A 6,551-nucleotide genomic window follows, 5' to 3' on the forward strand; every position below is an offset into this window, starting at 1 on the left:
TGTTGATTTTGATAACCCGGTGGAGGGATATACTTTTGTTGTTGAGGAACATAGGCATTTTGTTGTGGTGGGGGTTGAGGGTTAAGCACATTGTTGCTATTGTAAGACAAGTTCGGGTGAAATTTTGTATTTGGGTTATAAGTGTTGGAAAATGTACCCGATGGATATAAACTTTGTCTTAAAGCTTGAAAAGCATTTACCTCTTCAATGGGGGCTCGGCAATGAGCGGCATAATGACCCGCACCTCCACAACCGTCACAAACAATGATTTGGCTTGTTGAAGATACAACATTGAGTTGTTGGATGGAATCTTTAGCATCTCTTTCCGCCAATTGTTGTTGAAGCAAGGCAATTTGAGCTAGCAAAATGGAGTTGGTGGAGGATTCTTCTTTACCTTTGGATGGCACAACTCGGGAATTGACATATTGGGCATCATGGATCGCCATAGATTCAATCGTGGAATGAGCAAGATCGGTGTCAATTTGATCAAACCGCCCATTGTTGGCGGAATCAAGAATCCTTCGGGACTTGGCACAACATCCATTGTAGAATGTTATTGCAAGAAACCATTCATCTAGCCCATGGTGTGGGCATTGCCTTTGAAGCTCTTTGTACCTCTCCCAAGCCTCATATAAGCTCTCAAGAGCTTGTTGACGGAATCCGGTGATTTGGCTCCTCAAAGTTTGAGTTTTCTCCGGTGGAAAAAACTTTTGATAAAAAGCAAGAGCCAATGTCTCCCAATTGGTGATTCCCATGGCGGTGCGGTCAAGGCTATTGATCCAAAGCTTGGCCTTGTCCTTCAAAGAGAAAGGGAAAAGTATTTCCCTTATTTGGGCTTGGGTGACACCCGTTTGCCGGATCATGGAGCAATAGTCACAAAAATTTTGAACATGCAAATTAGGATCCTCCAAAGGACTTCCTCCAAATTGCTTCCTCTCCACAAGGCTAATGAAAGCCGGTTTGATCTCGAAGTCCGGCGCGGTGATTTGAGTGGTTGTGATTCCGGCCGGAAGCATGGCCGCGGTGGGCTTTGAGTGATCGGAAAGCTTCACCATCTTTTTGGTAGTAGATGGTGGAGGTGGTGGAGATGATGAACTTGAAACCTCCTCCTCTTCAAGGGCCTCTAGATCGTCTAAATAAGACTTTCTAGCACTTTCAACTTGGACGGGAGAAGTGGCTTCTTTAACTTCTTTCCAAAAACGTCGTCTTCTCCTAAAGGTTTTCTCGGGCTCGGAATCCGGTGAAAGTAATTCTCCACTACGAGAGGACCTGGGCATAAGACAACAATTTCTAGGAAAATGATAAGTAACGGTCTCAAGGAACAAGTGTTCCTCAAGACAAAAGAAAACAAGATAAAAATCGACAATTCACAATGCAATAAAACCGTTTCCCTGGCAACGGCGCCAAAATTTGATAGGCTTATCGCGTACCTATGCAAAGATAAATTCCCTAAACAACAAGTTAATGTAGCAATAGGGGTCGAACACAAGGAAACGGGAATTACTTCGTGAATTGCTATGGGTAGATTTTTATCAAGGTCGATTACGATTTGGTTTGGTTTGGTTGTTTGATGATTAATAAGAATTATGATGTAAAATTATATGATAAAAGGGAGTCTAAGGGGTTCGGGTCACACATGCAAGGGTAAATATATTATCATGATAAACTTGGTACTAACAACATTGTCAATTGCTTAGGCTTAAAGATACCCATCTTACGATATTAGCATCAACCATAGACCGGGTCCTAGAGAAACTCTCGTCCATGACTAGGTCGTCCTACTATACATGCTTAGTCTAATTCAATTCCGTGCCTCTCGACTTATAGAACGAATAAACAAACTTAATCAATTGAATAGGGCCCTAAACAAAGATTAAACATTGTGGCACAAGCATGTGATAGAAGCAATATGAACAATATTATTATTAATCTATTTAATCATGTTATATACTTGATTTATGCATGGCTCCCCTAGCCCTTAGACTAGGAAAATTTAGCTACTCATACTAAAATGTAAATTGCAAACTATATTGTAAGAAATGCTAAACATGGTTGTATGATTTATATAAACTAATTGATTTAACATGTGGAGGAAATTATGCTAATGAAATGAGATTAATAATAAACTAAATAACAATGTAAAATGCAAAATAGAAGTAGAAATACCTTAATAGAAATAACTTGTATGGAAGAAACAAAGTAGAACCAAATGCTTGAAATGTAATAATAACCAAATGTCTTAGAACTACAAGATTAACTAATTTGTAAACTAATATGAAAACTATTGAGAGATTATATTGCTTAAGGCTATGAAGAACTAAAATGAGACGTGAAGAAGAGATGCCCAAAGCCTCGGAATACCTCTCCTATTTATAGGAGAGGAAAGCAAAACGTAAACATTGAAGATGTCTATGGCCCCGATCGGGGTTGCATGGCCCCGATCGGGGTCGTGTGTCTCTCGGTTAATTCGCTTAATTCTCCTCTTAATTTCTTAAGGAATCCAATGTTTGCGATAAATGCTCCTTAATGCACCCGGTTAATGCTTCATAAATCTTTCATTGAGCATGTAAATGAGCATCCTAAGCTTGTTAGAATCTTATGATTTCCACCTTGACTTGGACTTGAACATTTGGGCTTTGACTTTGATTGTTGGCAACATTTGCAATTCTCACTTCAATCCACCAATTTCTTCATGCAAAACCCAATCCAATGCTCCATGTTTAGTCCAACACTTGGTCTTGTTTAGCTTAATGAACTTAGTGTATAAAATGATAGGAAAAAGCCTCTAAATGCTTAGATTCCTACAAAAACATGTTAAGACAAGCAAATACACTAGAACAACAAATATTAGCTCATGACACTATGATAAGTGCTAAATAACAAATAAAATGAAGCTAATATAGGGGATGAAAGTATATAAAATATGCACTTATCAGGGGCCGTTTACCCCAAAATTAAAATTCTTTCTTAATTTCATTTGGAACACGGTTGTTCCGAGAAGGGGTGGTCGTGATAAGTTGTCTAGCTATGAGATGTTGTTGTTGTCTAAGTGGCTCGAGGGAACCAAAGTTAGTCTTCCTCGTCTTGTATTTCATAAAATCATTCAAACTAGTGTTTGTGTCACTGAGGAAAAATTTTATACAACTTTGGATTTGCCTTATGGCATGTGGGTCTCTCGGCTTTTGGAACAAAAAGGGGTGATTGGGATTTCTAGCTATGGTGTAAAGGTGAAAGATGAGATGTGTGACACTCATCTTAAATTGATGAAAGTTGGTGCTATTGGACCCGACTTGGTGTTTTTGTCAAAAGGGAATGTGGTGGAGAAAACGTCGGATGTGGTCTCGATTGTTGAACAAAAATTGGAAGTGTTTATGGCAAGTATTTGTGAGAAATTGGATGCACAAAATAAGATGGTTGTGGAGTTGGTCTCGGGTTTGGGAAAAGACAGGAATGAGGCTTCGGGTTCGAAGGGCTCGGATCATGGTGAAGTCTTGTCTTATTTGCATGGGCTTGAAGCACGGGTGGATGCTATGGCTAAGGATGCGGCTAGGGCGGCAAAGGAGTGTGTTCGTCATTCTAGTTCGTTAGCTAATTTGGCTAGTCAAGGTGGGGCTTTGTGGAAGGAAGGGAAGGCTATGCTTGAGGATATGCGGGTTGTGTACGAGGCTACTCAAGCCTTGTCAATGAAGGTGCTTAATTTTGAGCGGTGTCTCACGGCACAAGCTAACCATGCCCGTTCATGCTTTGATCGTCTCGACTCTCTTGAGTTTAGGACCCGTCCCGGTTATGTCAACCCCAATGTCGTGAAACGTGACATTCCTTAAACCCGTCCTCCTCTTTTCCTTGCCTTTTCTTTTGTTAGACTTTATATTTTGAATGATTGTCTAATTCGGCCCATTTTGGCTTACTTCTCATTCGGCCCATTTGGCTTAAAAACTTGTTCTTATTCGGCCCAGTTGGCAATTAGACTAATTTGGTTTGTAGTATGCTTATTTTCTATTTCGGCATGTTAATGTAGATTACTTTCTCGTTTTCTAATATCTCTTTGCATGCTTAAATTGTGTCTCGACTAATATTATTCTAGTTGTTTTATGTCTTTTCTCGTCTTTTCGATGATGTCAAGAGGGGGAAGAAATCTTCGTGACTTAAGTATTTGCCTAAGCTTGCTCCTTGTCGGAATCTTTAATCTCTTAAGGTCCTTAGATGCTATACTTTGTATATAAGTGATTGTTCTTGCGTTCAACTGTCTATGACTTTTTATGGTATTATGTTGAGGGGGAACTTACACTTAGTCACAAATCTTAAAGAGACTTGTCATCATCAAAAAGGGGGAATTTGTTGGTCCATATAGATATATGATTAAGTTTTGATAATGACAAGTGTATGCTTCGTTTCATATATACTCTTGCTTGTAATCGTTTGTCTAGTCCTTGTTAGAATAACGTAAGATTACAAGTTTAGCAAGTAATGTTATAACTCTCTTAGCTATAACATTGAAGATTTGTGAAGCATCATTCAAGTCATGTTATAGCAGCTTGAGCTATAACATTGGAAGTTCTTAAAGCATCATAAGCAACTGTAACAAGTTTCAAGTATGATGATCATTCAAGCAAAAGGCTAGATCAAGTCTTTAACAAAGCTCAAGATGAAGAGCTTTTTGGTCAAGATAAAGAGAAGATCCTTTACTGAAGATCTCCAGGAAGATTAGTTAGTATAGGTCTTCATCTAATGACGGTATCTTAAGACAAGAGTATTGGGAAAGTAAAGTTATAGCTATTTCACCTATAACTTTACTAACCAAACTTAAAGTTATAGCTGTTTCTACTATAACTTTAGGTAGCATTTTAAAGGCACGATTTTAATAGTTTTAAAATCATTTTTCAAAAGATAAAATTCGTTTTAAACATATTTCAAAATCTTTTGTATATATAGTAGAGTTGAATTATGGGTTATTATAATTGGTGACTTGCATATTCCTATTGGTTAGTAAAACGACTTATGGGTCGTCATGCTACCTAGGGTTTGCTAGTCTATCTAATCTAACCCTAATCCAAGGAGATAGGTTTTATCCAAGATTGGACACGGGCCTAGGGTTTCAGCCGTAAGCTGCAAACCGTTGGGGCGTGTGAGGTGGTTATGTTTAAGTAACCTATCTAATCAAATCTAGCTTATATTTATATAAGATATTTTTCTATCTTTATAATATATGAGTTGATTTGTTTACTTATCCTAACATCTCAAAGATATAGTTTTAATTGTTAAATAAGATTTACTTTTATCTTGTTTACCTAAACTATATTATCTTGGATTAAATTAGGAAAGAGATAAAGATTTATCTCTTATAGCCTTAGCCGCCTATCTCACGGCATCCTAGGGTTTCGTGCTAACCCTAGTTCCCACTTCTACTATAAATACAATTGATCATTCTTCATTTATCTAAGCTTTTCGAAATATAACAATCTTTGCAAAACATATTTGAGTTTAATTCTTAATTGTCTTGTTGTTTTGTTTTGGAAAATATTTGCGAAAAGTCGTGCTCTTCAAATTGCTTATCTTTCTTTAAGATTACGTCATAAGATAGTAGTACTTCATATTGTTTTTTACTCGTTCAATTGTGTGAACACTTAGAAGAACAATCAAGTGCTTTCTTAGTAACTTAAGATAGTCAAATCGAATATCTAGTGATATTCAAATCGAGTTATAGTTAGAGTTAACTATACGAGTTGGGTTGATAATTTTGTAATCCGGAGTAAGGTACTAAAATTATTAATCGAGAATAGTGGACGTAGGCTTCGACGTGTGAAGCTGAACCACTTCAAATATCGTGTGTCCTTGCATTTTTCTTTTCAGTCATTTCATTACGTTCATAATCAATTAGTTAATTAGTTAAAGTTTAATCAATAAACTTTAAGTAATTAATTACCTTGATATAAAATAAAAAGTAGGCATATTTTTAAATACTCAATTCACCCCCCCCCCTCTCGAGTATTTCGGGTGTGATAGACTCTTCAGAGTCCGATGTCAATAAGATCATGCAAGAGTTGAAATGTCCATGTGAAGTCCTTTATGCTAAGCCATGTAAATCTCATCCATGTTGTTGCATTTTCCCTATGCCTATGTTGTTTCGGGATTTGATTCATTGTGCTTTAAAGTTACTTGACGGGAATTACATTTAGATAAGATGATAGTTGCTCGTACCCTTGTCCTTATCATACATTTTGTTGTGTGCTTACTTGAGGACAAGCAAGGGTTTAGCTTGGGAGAGTTTGATAAGTCCATTTTATATATACTTTAGCTCCCTGTTTTAGCTCGGTTTATTTGATTATTGCACTTCTATTAGTGTATTTGTGAGCTAATTCCGTGTTCTAGGTGTTTTTACTCGTATTGATTACATTTTGTAGGAAATGAAACACTCGGTAGCTTTTTTTCGTCAAATTAGCATTCACCCAAGTTCACGAGGCTAATAAGAGCAAGTCTTGATCATGTAAAGGTGTTTCGGGAAGCAAAGGGGCATTTTGGGAAGAAATTGGAAAACCTGTGTAACACCCGCC

At 37.3% G+C, this 6,551-nt stretch overlaps 1 non-coding gene across 1 annotated transcript; it reads left to right on the forward strand.

Annotated features, from left to right (window-relative positions):
• The first annotated feature begins 576 nt into the window (after positions 1–576).
• LOC141635211 (small nucleolar RNA R71) lies at positions 577–683 on the forward strand. The gene has a single exon (XR_012539913.1). It is a non-coding gene; the product is annotated as a small nucleolar RNA R71 (small nucleolar RNA).
• The last annotated feature ends 5,868 nt before the right edge of the window (positions 684–6,551 follow it).

Source organism: Silene latifolia, chromosome Y (assembly GCF_048544455.1).
Source record: "Silene latifolia isolate original U9 population chromosome Y, ASM4854445v1, whole genome shotgun sequence".
Lineage (NCBI taxonomy): Eukaryota > Viridiplantae > Streptophyta > Magnoliopsida > Caryophyllales > Caryophyllaceae > Silene > Silene latifolia.